Raw genomic sequence first — 26,401 nt, 5'->3', positions numbered from 1 at the left:
TTTTATTTTAGAAAATTATTTATTTTTTGGCCTATATATTTCGAGGTCTTACTTGCCTCATCTTCAGGGTCTAAAAATTACAATATGCGTTTTAATAAATTATATTAACAAATAATTTGAAATAAAAAATAAATTACCATTGAAATATTTTTGAAAAAATATGAACAATTTTCTAAAAAGTTTTTTCGACATTTAAAACAATTGAAAAATCAAACATTAATTTTAATAAAAATTAAAAAATTTTTTTAAAGTATTGTTCAAAAAAAAAAAAATATTTTAGAAAGTTTAAATTTAGTTACTTTGAACATTTCTATTAACTATAAGGTTATAATAAGTGTTTGTATAATCCTTTTTATCGGTTTTATAGTTACATACGATTTGTTCATTTTTAATAATTTGGTTTACTTCTTGAATTTGTAATTTTAATTTATTTCTTTCAAACTTTAGAATTTTTGCCCCATCAAAATCAAATGAATGTCCATATTGTTTCACATGTTCAGCCAAAGCAGCAACATTTTTTGTATTTGAGCCCTCTATAACTTTTTTGCATTCATTTTTGTGTTGGTCAATTCTCGAGCCTAATTTCTGGATAGTCTCTCCAACATATAATTTAGTGCAATCATTGCATTTGATAGAGTTAAAACTAATCCACTATTATCAATTTTGTTAATTTTCTTTTTAGTATTAACGAAAAATTTTGAATTTTGGTTTGTTGGTTTCATTGCTAATTTAACTTCAGGTACAAAATATTGGCAAACTTTAGATATTGACTCACTTAATTTAGGAATATATTGTTTAGAAGAATAAATGTATCTATTATTACTTGTTAATTTATCACACGATCGGTCATTATTATTAGATAAGAAACTATAATTACTTAAGTTAAAACGTTGAGGTGCATCAGTTTTTGCTTTGAAATTATCGCTTTTAACAGAAGAAATAAGTTTATCAATTATTTTAACTGGATAATTATTTTTTGATAATATATTTTTGATTTTTATTAAATTATTATTCCAAAAAGACTTAAAGTAAAGACTTAAAGTAAATACTTTTCGAATAAAGTTTTTAACCATATTAAATTTCATTTGAATTGGATGTGCAGAGTAATAGTTTAATAAACGGTTTGAAGCTATTGGCTTATGATACCAATTAGTCATTATTTGGCCATCATTATTTCTTTTAACTGTAACATCCAAATAATTAATTTCGTTTGTCAAAATATCTTCTGATTCGTAAGTGAATGTTATATCTTTGTCAAAAGATTCTAGGGCTGTTTTAACCATATCGATTTTATTTCTTGGAATGGATGTCAAGTGGTCATCTACGTAGGCCATCCAAAACTGTGGGTTAAAATCAAGTTTTTCTAAGGCTTGAAGAATTACTTCATCCAAAACCCATTCGACAAGTATAGGAGCCAAAGATGATCCCATGAATAGTCCAGTTTTCATTTTTATATATTTATTTTTAAAACAAAAATAATTACAATCCACAAGACAAAATTTTAAAAGGTTCATAAATGTTGATTTAGGAATTTTTGTTTTAGGTTTAATCCGTGAATCAAAATTACGTTCTACAATTTTGAGTGCTAGTTCAGTTGAAATGTTATTAAAACAGTTTGAAACATCGAAAGATACAAGAATATTTCCAGATATAATTTTAGTTTTTGTTATTGTTTTAACAAATTCTTTTGAATTTTGAATAGTAAATTTTGATTTATAAGATTGTTTAAGAAGATTTGCCAAAAATTTAGATAATTTATAACTAGGAGAATTTATTGTTGAAATGATAGGTCGAACTGGTAGGTTTTCTTTATGATACTTATATTGTCCAAAAGCCCGAGGAGAAATTGCAATATATGTTCGGAGATATTTAGACTCTTCTTGGCTAATCAATTTCTTATTTTTATTGAACATTGTGCTAATTAAGCGATTATTTTTAGCTTGTAATGATGAAGTAGGGTCCGAATCTAGAATCTCAAATTTATCTGCGTCATTAAATAAGTTTTCCAATTTATGTTCAATAATAATAATAATAATAATAATAATAATAATAATAATAATAATAATAATAATAATAATAATAATAATAATAATAATAATAATAATAATAATAATAATAATAATAATAATAATAATAATAATAATAATAATAATAATAATAATAATAATAATAATAATAATAATAATAATAATAATAATAATAATAATAATAATAATAATAATAATAATAATAATAATAATAATAATAATAATAATAATAATAATAATAATAATAATAATAATAATAATAATAATAATAATAATAATAATAATAATAATAATAATAATAATCTGAACTAAAAGAAGCAAAACAAAGAAGGTAATAAATAAAATATTTATAAAGTTCAACATAAAAAAACAAATAAAATAAATAATTTTTTTGTTGTTTTTACATTTTTTTAGAAGCGTTATCTTATTATAATATAAACGAATCGAAAAAAAGTAAGAATGCGGGATAATTAGGCCGATATAGTACTATTATAGTAAAATAATTATTCGCTGTCTTCATTATTGAAATGGCGGCCATGGAAAAATATGACGTCTCCCACTTATGCAGTCTGGTGAATTTTATGTCCACAGGGTGTATTTTCCTACACCAAAGAGAGTGTACAAAATATACCGTTTCGGTTCATTTGAGAATCGAATAATTTTATACACCAATAATGGTGTATTATAAAAACAATTGAATATCGGCGTATTTTTTGCACGGAATCTTAAAAGAAATGTTGAAATTTTGCACAGAAAAGATGATGGTATAATTTTTATACCATCTTTTTTGATAAATACACCATTTTATTCAAATTTCTCAATTTTACACCAAAATTAATGAATTTACACCAATTTATACACCAGTGTGCTACTTGAGGCGCCAATTTAATGAAATTATGGAACCCCTTAATGCTATCCGCTGTATTTTTCAAAAGGAAATAAAAAACTTCACTTCACTTCACTTCAAAGACCTGCCAATACTCAATATTGCACAATTTGATCAGGAATTCGTATTGGGTTAAACACCCTATTTTGGAATGGAAACTCCAGGTCTCATGTTGGGCGCCATTTAGAAAACTTATGATGCTAGCGTCTTATATTAGTCATCTGTCTCATTGTGTAAAGGGTGCTCTATTACTTTGAGAATCTCAGGACTTTTGACTTTTATTTGTATATGATTTTGGCCAGTATGGTAAGTGCCTTTGAAGTAAGTAAACTCAGGCCTATGGCCCGGGCGAGACTTAAAAGCTTGATATATACATATGAAGTAACAAAAATGGGTCTACGTTGATCTAATTGATTTTGATAATGCTATTTGTCAGTGGGGAAACCATTCGAAAGCCTTATGAAAGAGTCGTAAAATAGGAGCTTTTAAAATAAATAGATTTCATTGATGGATCTCGAGCATCTCATCACTCCGATCGGACATTTATCTCTTACTTTGCATTGAAAGCTCTACGTTTAAGTTGCAATTTATATTAAAACGAAAACATTAAGTCTCACATTGGGCGCCATTGTACCTATCTAGATCGGAATGATGATGTTTTCTACTGGCAATTTATATCTCTGTTCATTTATTATGAGAATCTTAGATAAAGTCATACCGAACGCGTGATAGAAATGATTACTTTAGACCTCACGTTGAGCAACATTTCGGTTACCATCATAATTTCTTATGTTAAACAGCGATGAAGCAATTATTTTTTCACTTAAATATCATAGAAAAGGCAAACGTTTGGTGACATTGAATTAAATAAGTTTAATTCGCATGTTGGGCGCCATTTAAAAGTTTTGGTCTCACATTGAAAACCTGTTGATATAAAATAATAAATATAGTAAGGAAAAATGCTTTTAAATGAAAAAGAAAAAAAAAAAGGACTCACGTTGGGCGCCATTGCGATGGTGTTATGAATATCATGTTTTCTTTAACTACATACCTCATGAAAGTAGGAATCTAAGCCTTTATCATGAGTTGACTCAAAGCTGTTTCCTACTAAAATAATTAAGGGTTTTTTTTTTAAATAAATAAGATTTGTTTTCACGTTGGGCGCCATTGCAGTGTATCTATTTATATCAAATGGTGGACAATAAGAATATTAAAATATATATAAAAGCACATATCGTCGCACAGTGCGTTGATTCAGTGCAAAGTATGGAAAAAATTCAAAACAGCGTGATTTTTATGATCTTTTCTTTTAACATTAACTGTTATAAGTTTTTGTCACATAAGTACACTAAGGATTTTTATTTTTATAACTCAAAAAGTGCGTTTTTCATACAAATTGTGTGTAAAAAGGCTTGAAACAAACAGTGATAGCCAGCAGGGACGCGGGTGGCCACGGATGAATGATACCTTTTTGGAAAGGTCGTATTTTCCACTTTATAACCTATTAACTTTTTTGATGAATGTACGTGAATCAAAAATGATGCTGAAGTTTGAAAATAAGATGTTTTTGGGAGAAATAAACCGCTACTTAACCAATTATTGAAACGATCGAAGGCTTTCGAGTGCAAAAAAAACCAATAAAATATGTTAAGCTTACTCTTCTTAAGAGTATCCAATTGAAAACCGGTTTATTTGGAGCAATTTAACTCCGCCTATTTTTGACATGTTACATTTAAGAGGTTGTATAGCTTGCTGCAGGTGCATTTTACAAAAAAAAATTACAGTTCGTCTAGTTAGAAGTCTGGCTATAATATTGCATTTTTAAAACCCGTTTTAGAAGACCGAATTTTTTGACTTTTTTCCACTGGTCGCCGCACTGTGCGTCGGTCTCATGAGAAAACCTCGAATCAACCAAAATCAAAATTTTACAGGAGAGACGAAAGAGTAAACAAACAACACAGTAGTTGGGAAGAAACGCGCTGTGCAAAATTTGAATTTAAGTCTATTTAGAGTTTTCGGAATGACCCCAAATTTTCTGGGTTGCTCCGCTGACATATTTTCTAAAGAATGTCATTCAAAAGTCATTTTTTTGAGTTACGAGGTTTTCTTATGAGACCAACGATATCCTGTTTAAAGGCATAATAATAAATATTTGAGGCTTTCTGTTGGGCGCCAATTAAGAGACCTAAATTTTAAAGCCTATCCAGGTATCACTTTTTAAATGAAAATTCCACCAACATGGAATGGAAAGTCAATTGGGTTCAAGAGGATATGTGAAAATAATTAGCTTTACAAAAATGGGAAGTATTAAAACATCAAAATAAGTTTCAAACAAAACCCCATCTATTGCCTTCAATAGATTCAAACATTTCAAATAAATTTCCGAGGGCAGTGAACTAACTCTCAACAAAATAAAAAAATTATATAAATCCAGCAGAAAAAAAAAATTGCAAACCGCAACTTCTGCAACTATAAAGCTACAAATTCCTACAACACTGATTCACCGTGTAACGTAATGCATTTATATTCCTCTGCCTGAGATGCTACTTCATAGCAAAAAATAGGTATTCAAGCTGATTTTTTTCGCATTCATCCCACGTACTCTATACAGAATCCACACAGAAAAAATTTAAAAAAAAAATTCCTCTTTCATTCAGAAAATTGTTCGTGGTTTATTCACGAGACTCTCGACTTGTGTGTTGTTTACAATATGTAAGCAAAATTCGTTACAAAAAAGAATTACAACAACAACAACGAACGAAATGCAATTAAAAAACAAGTATAAATTCACAGGTGGAATTGGTTTTAATGTGGGATAGGTTAGCCCTATGGGATTCATTTATCAATCGATAAATTCCCAATGAACTGTGGAACCTGTGCCAACAAACGGTCAACACATGCTACTATTGTGTTAAAAAAAAAAAAAAAAACAAAAGACAACAAACGGGTAACCTTCATTATTCCCGCCATATACAAGCTCCATCGTCAAGGCATCGTCGACCATCAGATCATAACGTAAAAAAGAAACCAAATACGGAACTGGTCCGTTGCCAATTGCCTTGGCCAAGTGCATTTCTTCCCATCTAACGCTCTGACCTATATCGAGTCGCGGGAACTTGTTCCAAAAATGGCAATCAATTGGCCCGTCACACAGGAAAACGTTATAGCTGTTTACTCCTCCGGGGGACAGGTTCTGCAAGTTAGTTAACGTAACGCAGAATAATATAAGACACGTCGAGATACCACACAGCACTATGTCTGATGTGCAGTTTTACGAATTCAGAACCAGCTTATATAGAGAACTTGATTTGAAGTCTAAAAAAATGCACCATCAGAATTCTCACTCTCTGGCTCATAACTTCCATAAATATTCCTCTGGCTTATTCGATAAATAATAACACGGTGCGACACTGAAAATACACCCGAGAAATAACATAGTGTAGGCTGTTCGTATGGTCGAATAATGCATAAAAATATTTTTGTTATATTTTTGGAACCCTCCATTTTTTTTTTATTTACAAAAAACCATTTTTACAGACCTTACGATGTAATCTATCAATATTTCAGTCATTTTTCTAACAACTCTCAATATGTTATATGTTTTTGGAAAGAGGATTTCCAGACCTTTTGAATGATGTATATAAGTCTATTGTTTAAACAAATTAAGTGTAGGTTTTTATCCCACAAATCTTGAAAAAGTGATTTTTTTCCCAATTTTTTCAACTTTACCAAATTTTTTTTGCAAAATAAAACAAACAAAAAAATAAAGTAAGGTTATATTCTGAAAGAATATACATTTAGGCACAAATTGGCGTATTTTTTTGTTGAATTTGACCAAAACTGCGGAATCTATGCTATTTTTTCGTAAATAGAAAATGTGGCTTTTCATGATGTGAATTGCAAGGTGCACAATATGGTGTTCCATATTTTCAAATAATAAGAATTTCTATGCTCCTAGGATCTTATATGGTTGGAAATAAACTAAAAAAAATATTTTCCAAGTTTCAAGTCTCTAACTTAATTCTAACCCGTGCCGCCAAGCGGTTGAAGTTTCTTATGGGAATAACATGGGGTTTCTTGGACCTTGTTCGATCAATTTTAAATTCCAGCCAAACCATTCGTTCAAAAAATTTAAAACTTTACAGACTCAAATCTAATAAGTGTAGCTATCATGTGAAAATTTTTTAGATTTTAAATTGTTATAATTTTAGAGATTTAGCTTGGTAAAAAAAGTCATTTTTTCAGACTTTTTCAAAAATCGCTTTTTACCCGTTTAATGTCAAAAAATTAAAAAACATACATTTTTTTTACAAATAAGCGTAGTATGTATATTTAAAATTTATATTCAATTCAAAGTTATATAATTAACTAGTTTTTTATTTATTTACTACAGTACTTTTTCTTAAATCGGGAACACGTTTTTTGAATATCGATGTGACTTGAAGAATGAATATACAACTAATTTTTTATATAACTATGAATTGAATTTGCATTTTAAATATACATGCTATGCTTATTTGTGAAAAAAAATGTATGTTTTTTAATTTTTTGACATTAAACAGGTAAAAAGCGATTTTTGAAAAAGTCTGAAAAAATGACTTTTTTTACCAAGCTAAATCTCTAAAATTATAACAATTAAAAATCTGAAAAATTTTCACATGATAGCTACACTTATTAGATTTGAGTCTGTAAAGTTTTAAATTTTTTGAACGAATGGTTTGGCTGGAATTTAAAATTGATCGAACAAGGTCCAAGAAACCCCATGTTATTCCCATAAGAAACTTCAACCGCTTGGCGGCACGGGTTAGAATTAAGTTAGAGACTTGAAACTTGGAAAATATTTTTTTTAGTTTATTTCCAACCATATAAGATCCTAGGAGCATAGAAATTCTTATTATTTGAAAATATGGAACACCATATTGTGCACCTTGCAATTCACATCATGAAAAGCCACATTTTCTATTTACGAAAAAATAGCATAGATTCCGCAGTTTTGGTCAAATTCAACAAAAAAATACGCCAATTTGTGCCTTAATGTATATTCTTTCAGAATATAACCTTACTTTATTTTTTTGTTTGTTTTATTTTGCAAAAAAAATTTGGTAAAGTTGAAAAAACTGGGAAAAAAATCACTTTTTCAAGATTTGTGGGATAAAAACCTACACTTAATTTGTTTTAACAATAGACTTATATACATCATTCAAAAGGTCTGGAAATCCTCTTTCCAAAAACATATAACATATTGAGAGTTGTTAGAAAAATGACTGAAATATTGATAGATTACATCGTAAGGTATGTAAAAATGGTTTTTTGTAAATAAAAAAAAAATGGAGGGTTCCAAAAATATAACAAAAATATTTTTATGCATTATTCGACCATACGAACAGCCTACACTATGTTATTTCTCGGGTGTATTTTTTTTTTTTTATTTTGTAGCACAGTGTAATTATTGTCCAGAAATAAATTGTTCCATCAGGTATCGGGGACAATTTTGGAATCAAAATGAACTCATTTAGCAATTCCATTCCATTAGTTTTGAACGTTCGAATAGAACGAACTATGACAACGATATGAATGTTGTGTTGATTTATAAGGCATCTCTCTACTCTGACCTAGGGTAATTATATTGCATGCGAGACAGAGTTTTATGATGAAATATCTCATCTGACATATCTGTATCTTGTATCTAAAATATTTTCGCACCTCGTTAATTGTATTATTTTTGGAATTTTGTTCTCACAGAGAGACTCGAAACAATATCCCGTCAACTCTCTCCTCTATGTACGCATATAATGCGTTTTCGTCACAGTAAATTTGAGATTCATGAGCTTGAAACAAACAAAAAAGCAAAAAAAAGAGAGATCACATCTCCCTCTATGTGCGATAGATGGTAAACTAAATGGAATCACTAGAGTGTGCAATGGTTGTCGTTTAGTTATTGTTTTTGTTGTTGTTTTATAGGGTCAGAAAAGAGGGGACGGAAGTTATCGGCTTACATAGGTATAATGTGGTGTCAAATTAGATCCGTTTTAGGATTAGTTGGGTTTTATCGTGTGTGTATGTCGTTTAGTTCTGGGCTTTGAGCTTTAGGGTTGCCATAATGCCAATGTGATAAATTGTTATTCATAAACGGCGAACTCTCTCCACATTAACACGATGTGACTATTATTATGTATGTGATGGTGCTAATTGACTTTGGTATTTAGATGTCAACTAATTATATGGTTTTGGGTTTTTGATAGAGAACTATATAGTGGTTAGACGAGGTGGAAAAGCGATGGGATATGGCGATATGGGTACAATGACTCTCGGAATTGAATTAAATGAGATATCACCATATTGTCTGGATGAGCTGAGTTTTGTGGCAAGAATGGTTGACCGAATTTAAATTAAATAAAATTGCAAATTAGAAGTTTTTTGTGAATCTAGTGCAGTTAACAAAAATGGCGCCCAACGGGAGGACTAAACTCATTTTGGTTCCTTCTTGCGTACAATATTCAGACTATACATACTTTTAAGTTCAGATTCTTGTTGTGTCGAGGAACTGAAAGTAAATGTTCTACGGGTGAGGACAAGCGTAATGTTGAACATATAGTGGCGTCCAACGCTAGACCTACACTTTTTTTTTTGTTATTAAAAAAGAACTCATCGTAAGACTCGAGTCCACTTTGGTATGGTTTTATTTTTATTTAGGTCAGGTGATTATAGAAACCAGGTAATATCACGCAAAACTATCATAAACACAAGGCGATGGCGCCTGTACCTCCCATTCTGTCCAATTTTTTGATATGCTGTTTTTTTGGAGCTTGCATAGGTGCTTAACTTCTAGGCTCTACTGACTTACATATTTTTAAATTATCTAAAAAAAAAAAAAATGGTGCCCTACGTGAGACATGGAGTAATCCTTTTAGTATTACTTTTGTTGCATTTTATTAAATTTGAACTCATGGATTTAACAATCTTCCCGGTTTACTATTAAAAAAAAAATGGACTTAAAGACCACTTCTAAACGTCTGCCAAATTGTTGAACAGAATTCAGTTTGTTCGTTTCTGCCCAATGACAGTAGACTAGTTCAAGGCGTTATTGATGTGTTACTGGCTCAGTCCGGTTGTTTCTTTCGTCTCGAATTAAAAACGAAAGAAAATACAGGGTGTCCCGAAATGAGATAAGATAAGATTAAGGGATGATTCTTGGGAATATTCTTAGAAAAAAAATTGTTCTACAGTAACTCTCTATGTGCAAAGTTGATATCCTTTAGCGATGATTTAAGAAAACTCTTACATTGGTATGCCTTTACTCATGTTAATGTTAATAACTCCGTTAATACTTTTAATAAAAACTTCATTTATGTCTTGATTTTTAGAAGAAATTCTATTCTTTGTACCTGCATTTAAAAAATGTTAATATCTTATTTAATTGCTCAGATATTAATTTTTAAATGGAGTTATTTTTTTCTTACCCATGATAATTTTTTGGCTTTGGGGCCGATTTTCTTCGATAAATGTTTTATAAACACACAGGGATATTTATTAAATTTTTGTCTACTTTGACAGTGATTAACTTTTTTTCAAAAAGTGGGAAATAAGATTTATTTAATACAAATAGATACCACACTATTCAGGGTCAACATATAAATATATTACTGAATATAAACATATGTTCCCACCAATTTAAACGAAAAACTTGAATTCAATTTAAAAAAATGTAATTTTAACGAACTTATTAATTTGCTGTGTAATGTTGACTGGAATCAAATGCTCTCAAATTGAAATATTGATCATACTATGTGTTTTGAATTTTATAGTTTTTATTTACTTGTTTTTACGAAACTACACCATTACGAAAGTCTTGCTATAATTCTAAAATTCCACCATGGTTTGACACTAATTTGAAAAACTTGAAAAATAAAAGAAATAAGACTTGGCTAAAGTTTAGTAAAACCAGAGCGGATGTTGATTTCAGAATTTACTCCGAACTTAAATGTATGTTTGCTGACTACTTCAACACCCTTTATTCAGACTATATTTGTAAAATTGAAGAAGAGTTAAAACAGAGCCCAAAAAACTTTTGGAACTTCGTGAAAAGCAAAAGAAATTCTGACGACTACCCTAACTCTATGTCATATAACAACACATCAAGTCATGACTCAAAATTGATTTCGAACATGTTTGCTAGTTTCTTCAAAGATGCTTTTGATGTTCCTTCTTCTTCTCAAACTACCCCTCCATTCTTTCCAGCCCAAAATTTTCCACACCTTAGCTCACTTAATTTTACCATATGTGAAGAATTAATTGTTCGAAATGTCTCAGAACTTGACGACTGTTTTAGCCCTGGCCCTGATGGTGTACCATTATGTGTGTTAAAAAAATGCGTATCGTATTTATCCTATCCTCTTTATGTTTTATTCAACGAATCTCTGAGGTGCTCAATCTTTCCAGTACTATGGAAAAATGCTTTTATAAGTCCAATTCACAAAAAAGGGTCAAAGAACGAAATCACGAATTACAGACCCATTGCCAAACTTTCTGTTATTCCTAAACTATTTGAGTCCATTATCTGTAGCATGTTATCCTTTAACTGCAAGTCAATTATTTGCGACAATCAACATGGCTTCGTCCAAAATAAGTCAACTATTACTAATCTGCTCCATTTTACTTCTTTTTGCCTTGATTCCTTTGAAAACCGGAAGCAAGTAGTCTGTGTGTTCACAGACTTTAGTAAAGCCTTCGACAAATTGTGTCACAAGACTTTAGTCCACAAACTAAAGGCCTTAGGATTTAATGACAAATTTCGTCATATTTAAAGAATAGAAGTTATACTGTTACTTTCAGAAATGAGCAATCGGACCAATTTCATGTCAACTCTGGTGTTCCACAAGGTAGCCATTTAGGTCCCCTTTTATTTATTTTGTACATAAATGACATAACATCCATTATAAAAAACTCGTCTGTTTTAATTTACGCTGATGACATTAAAATTTTCAAAATTATAAACTCAATTAATGACTGCTCACAGCTTCAGGAAGATCTACATAGATTTAGGGAATGGTGCAATATAAACCGACTTTATTTGAATATAGACAAATGTAAAACTATGTGTTTTACACGCAAAAAAAAAAACAATTATAACTTATAATTATATTTTAGATTCTTCTTCTCTCTGTAAGCTTTCCAAGTTCTCTGATTTAGGAGTTATTCTTGACACTAAGTTGACGTTTACTGACCATTATAACTTTATAGTTAAAAAAGCTAATAAGATTCTTGGTTTTATCAAACGATTTTCTCGTGATTTCTGTGATCCCTATGTCCTCAAGCTTCTTTATATTTCTTTTGTTAGACCTGTACTTGAATACGGCTGCGTAATATGGGCTCCTTACTATTCTGTTCATATAAATAGACTCGAAGGTATACAGAGGAGGTTTTTGCGTTTTTGCCTTCGTTTTCTTCCATGGTCCCAAAGATCCATACACCCACCCTATTCTCACAGACTCTAACTTATATATATATTCAGCTTTGTTTTATTGTCAAATTAATCAATGGTTCAATAATATGTCCATGAACTCTGTGTCGTCTAAATTTCAGCTATAGTCAAACTAGCATAAGAAGACAATATGCCTTTATGTCCGATTTTCAGCAGAACAAACTATGGTGTGAATAGCCCATTAAATCAATTGATTTCAGTCTTCAATAAATATTACTTTTTGCTCTCATCTGTAAACGACAATGTCAAAAGCAAAACATTTAAAGAAAACTTTTTTAACATATCATAGTTATTATTTATTTTTTAGGTAAAATTTCATTATTAAAATTGTATGTACATAAATAGTTTTAAGTTCTAACGTTAGGTAATTAACGGATTAAATTAATAAATAAAATAAACACAATATAAACCTAGACACTAGTTTGGCAGCTATTAGACAATAGCAAACAAGGTTTTTGAACACATTTTAAAAATTTAAGCAGTTGTTTAAAGTTAAGCAACGTTTATAAATAATAATAACAGTGTTTCATAAATATTAAATCTTGTTTACAAGTTTGCCAGAAAACTTAGTAGATTTTATGATATTTGGGAAAATGCTGAGATTTTGCTCACCAATTTCCAAAACTACTAGTTCCCGGGTAAGCTTTTTCCTTGTCTTGTTTGGCAATCTTTGTGGTCTAGTCTTCAGCTTTTGTTATTCAGATCAAGTTTTCCGTTCACCGTAAAAATTCAAGTGACTTCGAATTATGACGAAATAGTACCTACCAACGAAAAATATTTGTTCATTAATTAGCTTTTATTCCATCATTGGAACGCTGAAGGCAAACGTACTATCTATTTTTCTTTTAGCATGAAACTTTAATTACATATATCTCAAATAAAAACTATTTTTTTTGTCGAAATTAAAAATTCATGAATTTCCAAAAAACTCTGTTTCAACAGCTGTTGTAGTAGTAGCACCTACCTTACCCATTACAATAATGCCCAACCCTATTCACACCATTTCTAGCTTATAACAAAAAAAAAAAAAAAAAAACTCTACCCACTGGGCATTCTTGCCACACACATTTAAGGCAAAACTATATTGAAAAATGAAAACTAAATTACCACAACTATCTAACGGCCATAGTTTGTTTAAAGTGTGTGGTCTGGTCTGGATCTCTCTAGTTAAAAATACATGAAAAAAAAGTAAAAGTAGGTATTTCAATAACACACGGCCGGCTACAATGTGCAATCCACAACGTTAACTAGCCTACGGTAACATTGCAATTAATCAACACTTGGAGCAAATTATTTTGCGCTATAAATACATTTATGTATGCAATTGAACTTTTTTTTCCAATACCAATCATTAAATTATTATGAGAACTTGTGTGTGGTCTTCTTGTTTCATAATATTAATAATAATTATTGCAGATTGCCCTCATATTAATGCATATTATTTATAAAATATTCACTGCAAAAATGATAAGCTTCGATAGCTCTTGAAACTTTTCGAGAGATGATAAATATCATACTCGTATAGCTCGTAGATACAATTCGAATGAAGTGAAGAGAAGTGCACTGATCAGCACTTTTTATAATTTTCAATGATTTCTCATAAAATACATAATTTCTCTCTCAGAGTTTATTGTATAAATCGAATTTAAAATTAAATTATTATTTTTGCTCATTCTAATTAATCTCTTTCAAAAAAGGGTATATGAATGAAATATTATGGTGGGGTGGAAAATTATGATTAATTTGATTTATTTTTGGACTGGAAATCATAGTTCTGTTATATTATATACAATTGCAGTGTTCATTGATACATTACAAACAATTAAATTTATATTTAAACTATTAATATTAAGAAGAAGCATTTTTAATAATTCAATTGCAATGTTACGCTTTCATAAAATGAAAGCAATGATTTTTTAAATGAACTTTAACTAATAGTTCAAGCTATTCATTCATTCCATAATGGACTTTGTTTTACATTAAACAAACTTTGAAGCTTAGTTAGACTTTAACCATTTGATTGGTAATTTGATTGCAGATATTTTTCTTGTTTTTTTTTTTTTGCTTTTAAAGTAATTTATGTGGATCAGTTTTTGTGTTGTTTGTCCCACTTGACGGATTGAGAGAGACCACTATTGAAATGTTTGTTTTTTTTTTGTTTTGTTTTGTTTATTTCTTGTATAATACAAAGTCATGCGACAGTGTATAAAACAGTGGGGCAAGAAAAATGGTAGAGTGAGATAAAATTATAAAATGTATAAGTTCACGGAGAAAAAAAGATCACCTTTAAATAAGTGGAATCCGCTTAAAACTTCCGTTTATTTTAAAGTGAACTTCATTACATTTTAATGTGAATTTTCATCTTAAAAAACTGTAGAAAAATAAAATTTTAAACATTATAGTTACCCGAGTAAAAATAGAAATTAAATTTTTAAAGAAAAAAATTAAAAAAATCTTGATCGCCGCACCACAGCTGCACCACTGCCGTTTGGCGGAAAATTTCGGTGTACCACCGCCGCCACCACGACTGCACCACGTCCGCACCATATCATTTTGTATGAAAAATTCGCTGCACCATGATACATAATTTTGGATTATTGAAAAATAAAAAAATAAAAAAAAAATACCGACGAGAAGGAGATACGAACCCGAGTATCGAGAGCACTTTCAATTAGAAATCTAAAGCCTTAACCACTCCACCACCAAATCATGGCAATTTGTTGCTTAAGTCAAAATAACTTTGGAGACGACTTAAACGTTTGTATAAATACGAGAATAGAATTTTTGAGCATGGTGCAGTCGTGGTGCGGTGGTTTAGAAATTTTTCAAATGGTGCGGACGTGGTGCAGCGGTCTTATTGTCTTATAGTCTTATTGTAAAGCACTCGCCTTTTGAACCAATAGTTGTAGGATCGATCCCCAGTGGCTGCCAGTTTTTTTTTTTTTTTATTAATATGTTAAGATGATTTTCCGCTTAAATAAAGTGGATTTCTTTTAAATTAGCACATTCAAGAAATAAAGAATAAAGCTTAATTTAAGACGGAAGCCATCTTGGCTTGCAGAAATCGGCTTAATTTAATGTGGAATCCGCTTGTTTTTAGGTGGTCTTTTTCTCCGTGTAGAATGAAGCAAATACATTAGATTCTTTAAAATTTTTGTTAGGTTAGTTAGATTTTTAAGCTATAAGCTATCTTAGGCAAATTGATGTTTTTTTTTTTTATAAAAATTTGTCAAATGCTCTCACTTAAGGCTAATAGTTAGTAATGGTTACTAGTTTTTTTTTTTAATTTGATTCGATTGATTTATTTTTCAAATTTTAAGTTATTTTGTCCCACAGTGCTTTTACTTTGATTTGTTTTTATTATTGCGGCATTTGATTAGACATTTCTATACACCACAATTTGGCGCGCAATTCTTGAATTTGTATTTTTTTTTTTATAATTTATTATTACGGTTATTTCATTCAGACACGAATGGCATTCTTGAATTGATATGTTGTGACCACTTGTTGTTGCAGACAAATGACCATAAACGGAAAATATATATGGTGAGACTGAGATATATATCTTTTTATTTCTTATTTTTTCCTTTTTTTTTGTTGTTGTTCAGTACTCGTGGGGAATTATAGAATTATATGTACATTGGTACTCGGGTTGCAAAGGTGGTTTAATTAAATTGACTTTAAATGGAATGACATTAATGATAGTTGAACAATGTACATTTGTACATAGTGGAAAAAAAAAGATAGAAGTTGACTTGATTTGATGGATATTATTTTGTAAGAAAAAGATCTTATCCTTTACAAATCATAAATATTTAAGTTCAATATTTATGTTTTTTTAATTCATTTAGCACCTTAAAAAAATGGCAACATTCTAGTATTACTAATTTATTAATGATGTTGAACTTTAATAAATATATATGCATTTTACTTAATAGATAATATTAATACTTAAAGTTAGATTTCGATAAATTTAAAGCTTACATTTCCTTAAATGAATCAAAAACTGTTGCTGAATACAAAAAACTTTAAGCCTAAAAGTGTTGCCATTGAAATAAGAAGAAATTTTTTGGTTTTGGTAACGAAAATCGGCAGAAGCAATTCGTCGTTCAATTGAAAACAAACTTGAAAAATCTCTACATTTTTGCATTTAAGTGCCTCAAATCAAATATTTTTAGGATAAGCAATGTCAGAAATTTATCCATAACCTTTATTCATACCAAGAAATTATCTAAATGCGGAATTTCAATAAGTTCCGCAAACAATACCTATATTATTTATGTCGATATTGTACCAACGACTTGTTATGCAAATAAAACCTGTTACTCAAACGATAATTCTTTATACATTTTATTAAGTCCTCATTCTAGTCATAGAACATTTTTGCTTATCTATGAATATTTCAAGTTAAATAATTTAAAACTCTGTATCTAAGATCGGAATTACAAGAAGTGACATAATAAGAAAATAACCTCGAAAGTGAAATTCATCAAAATATCTTTTCATTTCAATCTTTAGACCCAACCTCGAAATTCTTTAACAATTTGGAGTAAGGTGTGTGCTCGTTGAAGTTTTAAGCTCAACTCATAAGACCGACTGAAATGTAAATTGTGTTGATCTTGATCTGCGTAAAACTTGTTGTTACTCATTTTCATTGTCACAATTCACCGAATTGTAAATTAACACACATTTTATTTCTGTTTAAACTTTTATGGTTTGTAAAATTCAAAAACAAGTTTCTCATCTTTTTATTGTTAACCTACACTTTTGATGATAATTATCACCAAAAATATATGCAAATGAAGAAGTTGGCAATATTATCATTTGGCATCAACAGTATAAAGTTGGTATTCGTCGTTGTTTGTATTTAGCACGCATCACCCACAGCTTTTACCATCTTCTCAACCTGTTTGAATAAAACTTGTGATTTCATAGATAAATATTTCTGCTAATAAGTTTTTAGACAGCATTTTTAGATTTAAATGAATTTCTGAGATCAGATGAGTATCTATTAAATTTATCTATGTCGCATCTTCAGGGGTTTAAAACTAGTTAGATATATTATTTTGTAACTCATTCAAGAAGAACTTGTAACTGATTTGTTATTTATTTGTTGTTCTTTTTTTTCTTTTCAGGTGCTGAAAATTGCATTCGCCACTAAAAAAGGTAAGAACACATAAAAAGAAACTCAAATTTATTTCCCACGAATTTTCCAATTCTCAAATTTCATAAGATGTAACCCACATTTCAATGCAATTTAGTTTAGACAGTTAAACTGAACTTCTTCTGTGTGGAAGTGGATAGTGATGACGAATCTCGAGTAATCAATTGATAGGGTTACCATAGTAATAATAACACTGGTCTGCAAGGAAATCCTCCTATAAATAAAACTATACTTTTCTAAAGGATTTTTGTATGCTGATTCCGAATCCGAAGTCAGAATTGATCTAGCACGTCACGTTTTTTTAGATATTCCCGTAAGAAAATCTCAAAAACCCATTTTTTTTTTTGCTGTTTTCGAAGAAATATTTTGGCATAATGTAATATTTTTCAACTAAAATTGTTACGGTTTATGAAAGAACTTATTTTTTTCTTTCAAATTCAGTTTCAATCTTCTCAATATCTCTTTTCTTCTCCGAGATATCTTAATTTAAGTAAGTTTAGTAGGTTTGGCATATCTTATCATAAAAAAAACTGATCTCTAAAAATTAATATATCTTTCTCCCTAGAACAAAAATATACTTTTCTAATGGACTTTAGAGTGCTGATTTTGAATCCGAACTCAAAAAATTTCGGTCAGCTCTGGTTTGTGAGAAATAGTAGTTTTTTTGAGATTTTCTAAGAAAAAACTTGATTTTGTGATACTTTAATGCGAATATCTTAAAATCCTCACGTGATAGAAATTTTTTGACTTCGGATTCTAACTCAACACATCAAAAACTATAAGAAAAGTATACTATTGTTTCTATTAGATACAAACCTGAAGCTTTACAAGGCAGTTTACCGAATGGTTTATTACAAATAAGATATTTCTAAATAGATAAATAGTATATAAAATTACAAAACACGTTAAAATTTTGTTTTATGTATTTTATTATGGCTTTCTTTACATATTTGACTTTTTAAATATAATGGGCGTTGATATTTTACATTTTCCATAATTAAGGTGTTTTTGTTCATGTTGGATTTACTAAAAAGTAAAGGATTTCGATATTTCTGCTTTTTTTATAAATCAGTATTTTAAAATATGAGTAAACATTAATTTAAAAAGACATATTTGGTGTCAATCGATAGGCCATATTACGACGAATAAGTCCTCCAAATTTGAGCTCAATGCTACAAATAGTTTTAATTTTGCACGAATTCAAATAAATCTAAAAGGTTGATTTTTTAGAAACTACCCACATTTTTCAAAAATCATTTTTAGAAAAATGGTACCTGATAGAATTTTTCTGAAACCAGATTTAGATTCAGGAAAGTCTAATCTTTCATAATATCAAAAAATTATTTGAAGGAGAAAAAAAAAAAGTTAAATTTTGCAGACCAGTGTAATTGACTCTTTGAAAAGAAGAGAAAAGAAGCCATATTTGCTTTATAAGATATTACGTCCTTAAATGCAAGTTGTATTTATTTTGGTTGTTTGGGATGGAAGTTGTTGTTGTTGAGTGAAATATAGGTACTTAGGTTGGAAAATGTCAAAAAGGTGAATGAAAGGACATCGATGGAAGAATAACTTTTTAAAAACATGTTGTTGGTTATGGAGATTACGTTAGGCTTGGAGGAGAACGAATTTTCCGGATCTAAAGTTCCTCTAAAGTTTGATGGAAAAATTCGAAACGATTCCGTAAAAATGTCAAGGAAAAATGCAAGAGTAATTGAGCCAGTTAATTCCACTTCATGTACAATATACTTGATATTTCCTAGAAAGACTTAAACCTGACTTGTTCAAGCAATAAGCCCACCGGTGGTTATCTTACAAATCTTTACATCGTTTTGATACTTCAAAGACATTAGATATAGCTCTTCTATCAAAAATGCGTGTTTTTGGAGTCGATGAGTCTCTTCATCGCTGGCTTCGCTGGATTAGAAATCATCTTTCGACGGTTCAATACAAGTTATATTGGACGGATTGAAGTCTGAAATCCACAAAATAAATGCTGGTGTCCCCCAGGGTTCCATTCTGTGCTCAAATCTATTTCTCATTTTTATGAATGATCTTCTTTTTGAACTTCTAATCTATTCAACTCATGTCCTTAGTTTTTCATATTCATTTCTTGATTCTCGCTCATGGATTAGGTTTGTTGATTTTAATGCTTTAAAAACACAATGCTATCTACCATGCCAATATCCATGAGTGGTACTTGGATCGAGGAAATCGAAAGGCTTTCCATTCTCGGTATGTGAATTACTAAGCACCTATTTTGCAATGAACACATTTTCAACACAGCATAAACAGCTGAGAAATGTTTAGATTTCCTAATTCCCCCCCATTTCAACCGTAGTACTCGTGGTTCAAGGAATACTCATTAGTTTACCCCCGAGTACATATTCAGACGGACCGTCAATTACAGAGATTTTACCTTTAGCCAACTAATGTGGAACAACTGCCTCCGTTTTTTAATCACCATCCACAAGAAACATTACATAAATATGAGAACCAATTTATTTTAGACCCTGTTTAGACCCTACAATTTGGTTTTTTTTTTTGACAAAAATTACGACCTCCAGCCGGCCATAAAGTCGTTTAGTCTGCACCCATCGCCAAGCAAGCCGCTCCACTATGGGACCAAACGATGTAAATCATCTCAAAATTCCATAACTTTTTTGTTTCTTAATATTTTTGTTTGAAATTTGGCACAAATATACTACAATGTATATGCTTCAACATGGAATAAAAATCAGAACTAAAAAAATTATGTATGTATTTATTATAACATTTTTAAAAACAGAAATTATGAAAAAAGCTCAAATTCATCAATTAATGGCTTAATTCATATACAAAATTATATTTTAAGTCGTTGTAATTTGTGTTAAATATAAGTGAAGTTATCCTATATATAATATATTGATAAGAAAGCAAAAATTAAAAGATTATTAATTCAAAAAAAGCATACGAATGAAAGATAATATAAAATTCATTGTAGGTACCTAGAATTTATTTTTTAAGTAAGAAAAGAAAGAAAAAATGTGAAAGGGATAAGTATCCAAAAGCGTAGAGACTAAATTAACCACTTTCTTAATAAAATCAAAGTTGTTGTGTATTTTATAAAACTCAAACAACAAAAAAAATGGATGAAGAGGAAAAAAGTATTAAAACGAAATAGAATATGAAAATAATTTATATTTTATATAGAGAAGGCTTTTTAAATAAAACAAAAGCTTGAGATAAGAATTAAAATAGCGTAAAAAAATAATAGTTTGAAAAAATGGGATGAAATTAAATAAAATCAAATATGCAGATTTTGATTTGCGGTAGAAAATGGGACTTGAAATCCGTTCAGATGGTCAAGCTTGGTGGGAATTCCCTTTATAGGGGATCCCAAAAGTAATAATTTAAAATACATATCTCAAATTCTTACCATTTTCGATTAAATGCACTTCTTGTGAAATTTCGAAAAATTCCTACTTTGAAACAGTATTTTACTTCCCCTGTTCATAATTGATTTTTGTTTTAACAAACGTTCACTGAAACATTGGTAAATATGAACCAATTATTTAATCAAAACATTATTTATTTTGTTCGCCATATCGCTACAATTAGTTAGCAGTTTTAACGAAACTCAATTTCTTACTTTTATTTTAGAGCAACACCCTAAAAAATAAATTGTACATTTTGAAACTGGTTTATCATTTTTATAACTTGCCTAGTTATCAAAGTTTTCAAAAAAAGTATACAAAATTCGGAAATTGAAGTTAGGATGAAAGATACTATAATTGGAATTCAACAAAACAAGGTTTTTCAGAGTAAAAAAAAACAATAAAAAACATATGCTTTTGTTTAAACTAATTTGTAGCGAAATAATTTTTTTTTTATTTGCCAATTGTTCTTAATTGTCAATTATTGTTTTAGGGACATATTTGTAAAAAAACAAAAATAAATTATGAACAGCGGAAGCAAAATACTGTTTTAAAGTAGGAATTTTTCGAAATTTCACAAGAAGTGCATTTAATCGAAAACCGTAAATATTTGGGATAAACAAGTTACCAAATTTTAAGAGCCCTTTAAATAGCCTATCAGAATATTTCATTTGAATCATTAATTTTGAGACACCCTGTAGATGACAGTAAAAAAAAGATTTGCAAACTTTTTTGGAAAATTTTTATTTTATACATTTTTGACCGTAAATCAAAATGGCGCAGATATGCTCAAAATTTTATTTTTATTCCCTAATTTTGAGTAAAATTAGATTCTAAATTCATTCATAACTCGACATCGGCAGTCGTCGGCAAAGGAGAAATCTACAATTGAAAATTAAAGTTGTCCAAATTACTTCCCATTAATTGTTATTTTTTCTAAGCAATCAATTTAAAGTACATTCAAAAACAAATAACGGATTTATAAAGTAGAGATTCTAACCTTTTTATTGATATACAACACTTATAAGGTTTCTTCACAAACTTCTAAGAAAACTAAGTTTAAACTGTTATATAAAATTGGACGAAAAACAATAAAAATTGAAATGTAAGGTTCGAGACTCATTTTAAGTACTTTTATCCAAAATATATTAAAAACGATGTATGCTATCATAATGGCGCACATTTCTATTATGTTAAACAATCATTACTTTTTTGAAATGATCACATTTGTTAAAACCAATTTTGAGATGGTTTTGGTCGTTTGGTCCCATTGTGGCGCTCGTTCGGTTGTGAAAAAAAAACAATCAATCATGTCGTAATTCGACATCTCGAAGGATAGCCGAGTTATTGTCAAAAAAATTATTGCGGAAAAAGCTTATAGGAAATCTTGGTCGAAGACTTCAAGTTAAGCTTTTTTAAGCATCCCCTACAACATATCCAAAATTTAGCTTTCTCGGTCATTTTGCATTTCTAAGCCGTTTTTTCCCGACATAATGACTGGCAATTTTACCTTGATGGCATACGCAATACATAGCTCATTTCTAACTCTTCGTGGATATCTTCTATACGACCTTTAAGTTGTTTTCCTTAGACGGTCTTCGCTAATGTGTCTTCAGAAATCCAAACGCTGGTTTCTTCTTGTACCTCGTGACGCACTTCATGCGGCGAAGAACTTTCGCACTACTATCATTTTCATGAATAAATGCACCTCACTTACCCCGGGGCCCAATTCCGCAAGAGTAAGTTTTTATGTGTACACGAAAAAAAGGCGGAGAAAAACTTACACAGAAAAACTCACTCTTGCGGAATTGGGCCCCAGTTCCACCTTGGGAGCAAATTTTGGTACTGGTTTCGTAAGCAGAGTGAATTTCAGTTATGAAGAATGCTTGCTTCTGTAAACTCAGGCCTGGTTCACTTTGCATCTAACGGTATATATACAAATAGATACTTTTAATTTAATAATTTATTTACAAACATTAAAAAACATCAGTAATCCTTTTTCCGACTTGAAGTTCAACAAACTGTTTGATTTTCTGGTGGTAACCCTATAACTGTGTCTTCATCATTCAGCACAAAAACAACAATCTCCTTCTCCACAGGTCTTCGCAAAGAAACTCATAAATATTATTTTGCTATAGAGCCAATACGAAACGGATACTAATAGCCAATCATGTATAAACGATGCGATGGTGGTTACTTGGTCAGTAGCTTCTTGTTGCAGATTCGATTGGTTAAAATCTATGAGCCTTGCGAAAACTTTAATTTTGGTATTTCAATTTATTAGTCACGCTGACTGCGGCTGGCTGGAGCACTTTTTTGATTATCTAAGATGGAGCAACCCGTGTGGTTTATTGAATGTTCCATCACATCTCTTTCATTTCCAGTCAGTTAGAAATAAAGGTATTATAGACATTTCAAGACAGCAAGTCTTGAGTAGATAGTTCCTAGGGACTATTTATATATTTCCTGAAGAATTTATAACTCGGCTTCGATAGTATTTGTTATTCTGTTGGTTTTGATATCTATAAGTATGAAGAGGCACAAAAACTGGAAGCACTTTACTTCAGATGATGTCTCTCTAGAGAGGAAATCTATTACGACCAAAAGTATCTTGTTGTAGTAAAGAGTGCAGCAGTAGTTTATCGTTGTATAGCATTTGCTCAAAACTTCCAATTTCATTAAGTTTTTAATTGAGGTATTTACTGACATAAAAGAAGTTTGTTCATTCTTTCAATACACGAAGAACAGAAGGATGGTTGAATAATAAGAGAAGCTGTTGCTTCATTTTCTACCAAAGGAATGGGTTTTGGAAGATGGAGATGCACTCTACGTACGCATATAGCTTTTTAAGGGAAAAACTTATATCTTTCGTAAATTGTTTTATAGTTTTATTGTTTCGTTTGCAATTGCGAGTTGAAAGTTATTGTAAAACTTTTACTTTTTTTGTAGGTATTTTTTTTTCTTCTTTGTTTTATGTTTAAAAAAGTAAAGTTTATTTTTTGGTGGAATAAGTGATTTGGTATCCCTACAGGGGAAATGGAAGAAATTTTAATTTTAACGAATTAATTGAGAAATGAGTCTTGTTTTTTTTTTTTTTTGGAGCTTGGGGAATTGTAACGAAATTTTAAAATTACAATCCATAAGTCTCAAAAAGTTGTGAATGGAGAAAGTTAAAACTACTGGTTGTAATTTATTTGGTTTCTTATAGATAAAATACCAAAAGCGCATGTACTTATATTTTAATTTGGGAGATTCATTTCAATGGTTATTTGTTAAGTACGCCGGCATCTGTACTAAGTTCCAGTTTTTTCTATGGAATTTTTTCACGTTTATACGAGCAATCCTTTATTTTTTGCCATTATTAGATTTTATCATATGATTGGTTGATTTTACCAGATACACTAGTTAATTTTACAAGCAAATATTTGAATTTACAAGATGAATCTCTCGATTTAACTGAAATAGCCCGTTGATTTGACCAGGCAGGTTATATTTGTATTTTTTAACCCATGATAACACAAAAGGGATTATTTAAAATAAAGGAAAGAATTTCTTTAAAGTTTAACTTCTGTATCTACTTCTTATTTGCCTGAAACGAATGAAAGTGAATTCAGTTGATATTGGCGATTGTAAAAATATCCAGAAGAATACTATCAGGGCCAGTTGGTTTGAATTTTTCAAGTAATTTTATAAATCTTACGCTCAACGAGTGTGTAAGACGATTCCTACCATGAAATCTTTTGAGCCCTTAAATTCAAAAGAAGTTATGCAATTATCTGCCAGTGTAGAATTTGCAGAAAATAAGCCTTTTTAACAATGCTTAACGGAGCTAGCCATTTTGGTCCCTGCTAACTATCTCCAGTTATTTTCAAATTGAGCGCGCCACCTAATATGAGGTCAAACTCTTCCGCTGTGCCCATTGAGGTTGGATACAAAAACTGACTGGACGGGCTGATGCGTCGGTTTTCATACGCTCCACATAACGTAGCATTCTTAACCGCTTTGAGCCGGTCGATGTCTCGTGGTTGTATCTTCTCCACCACTCTTCGCCGATGCACTTTCGGAGTTCCTCTCTCCTTTTTTTGAATGTAGATCTCATGGACTGCTCTGCCCTCTTAGCAGTTCTGCTTCTTTCGTGCTGCATGGAATTTTAAGCCTCGTCTTTTGGCTGCATTCTCTCGCCAACATTTTTCGTTGGACCAGGGATTTCGATTTGCTCGCCAAGTAAAACCCAGCACATCTTATGGCTCCGTGACAGTGTTCCTACTAGTCTTTTAAATTTGGACTTGCTGTGGGTCCTAAAAGCAATTACGAAAGATGCTTTCAGCAAAAGTTTGGCAGTATCCTGATCTTGAAGTCTTTTCACTTCAAACTTGTGCCATGGATATCCGTATCCGGAGTTAACCAACAGCGTAAATGTTGGCTCTTTTAAAAGTTTGGACAAAAAGGTTATTTGAGGAATGTTTGGTGTCAATCACGACTAGATTTGGGTGGCGGTTTGATGATCTGAAGACCGCCAAGTCCTTTTGTGTATATTAAGTCGTGGGCAACGAGAGCCTCAGACTTGAGTGACTGTCGTCACTACACTGATACAATTCGGGATGAAGGTTTTAGATAAAGCAGGGACAAAGGATTCATAAAGTTCTTAAAATTATTTTTGGTGAAAGGGTGTTTTTTTGATGAGTTAAGTTGTGTGTGAGGAAGGTATCATAACAGCTGACTTAAATTTTATTAATTTTTAAAACTTGGTGTAAATGTTTTGGTTGGTATAAAAATAAAGAATCTTTAAAGTGTACAAAATTATCTTGAGTAAAAGGGTGTTTTTTTTTTAAGAAATGATGAAATTCGAAATTAGTACCACAAAAACTAGAAAAAAATTGTTACACCAATGAAAACACTGGTTAACAAGGGTTCCAAAGTCAGAAAAAATTGATCAGCTCCCGTTTTTGAAATATTACCGTTAGAAAATGCAAAAAAAAAACCTTTTTTTGACTACTTCGGACCTTATTCTTTAATACAAGGAAAATTGTTAGAAGATATTTAGTAACGGTTTCTATAAGAACTTTTTTCCTTCTTTCAAGAACTTCTTAAATCTTTCCGATATTTTTGTTATTGCCCAAGATATCTTCTTACAATTTTCCTTAATATTAAAGAATAATGTCCGAAGTAGGATTTTCGAACGGTAATATTTCAAAAACGGGAGCTGATTTATTTTTTCTGACTACGGATTCGAGTTCAGCAAACCGAAAACCTTCAGAAAAGTATATTTTTGTTAACCAGTGAAATTGGTAAAAATATTTCATTTATAACAGAAACCAAGAACCCAAAAAGTCTATACAAATATTTGAGGTTAAAGGGTGTTTTTTTTTTTTTTTTTTTGGAAAATCCGCAATAAGTCCGATAAAATCAATGGTATAAATGGTACCCTTA

At 30.3% G+C, this 26,401-nt stretch overlaps 1 protein-coding gene across 10 annotated transcripts in view; it reads left to right on the top strand.

Annotated features, from left to right (window-relative positions):
- Positions 1–26,401, top strand: part of LOC129906313 (leucine-rich repeat-containing protein 4B) — a 250,417-nt gene that overhangs the window by 111,441 nt on the left and 112,575 nt on the right. For all 10 annotated transcript variants that reach the window (XM_055982017.1, XM_055982023.1, XM_055982021.1 and 7 more), the window contains one exon: positions 17,530–17,560. The gene's annotated coding sequence lies outside the window, so the exon portion shown is untranslated. The remainder of the gene's footprint in view (positions 1–17,529; positions 17,561–26,401) is intronic.

The sequence above is a fragment of the Episyrphus balteatus genome, chromosome 1 (assembly GCF_945859705.1).
Source record: "Episyrphus balteatus chromosome 1, idEpiBalt1.1, whole genome shotgun sequence".
Lineage (NCBI taxonomy): Eukaryota > Metazoa > Arthropoda > Insecta > Diptera > Syrphidae > Episyrphus > Episyrphus balteatus.
Note: the sequence above shows the minus strand (reverse complement) of the source record. Positions and strands in the feature narration are given on the sequence as shown.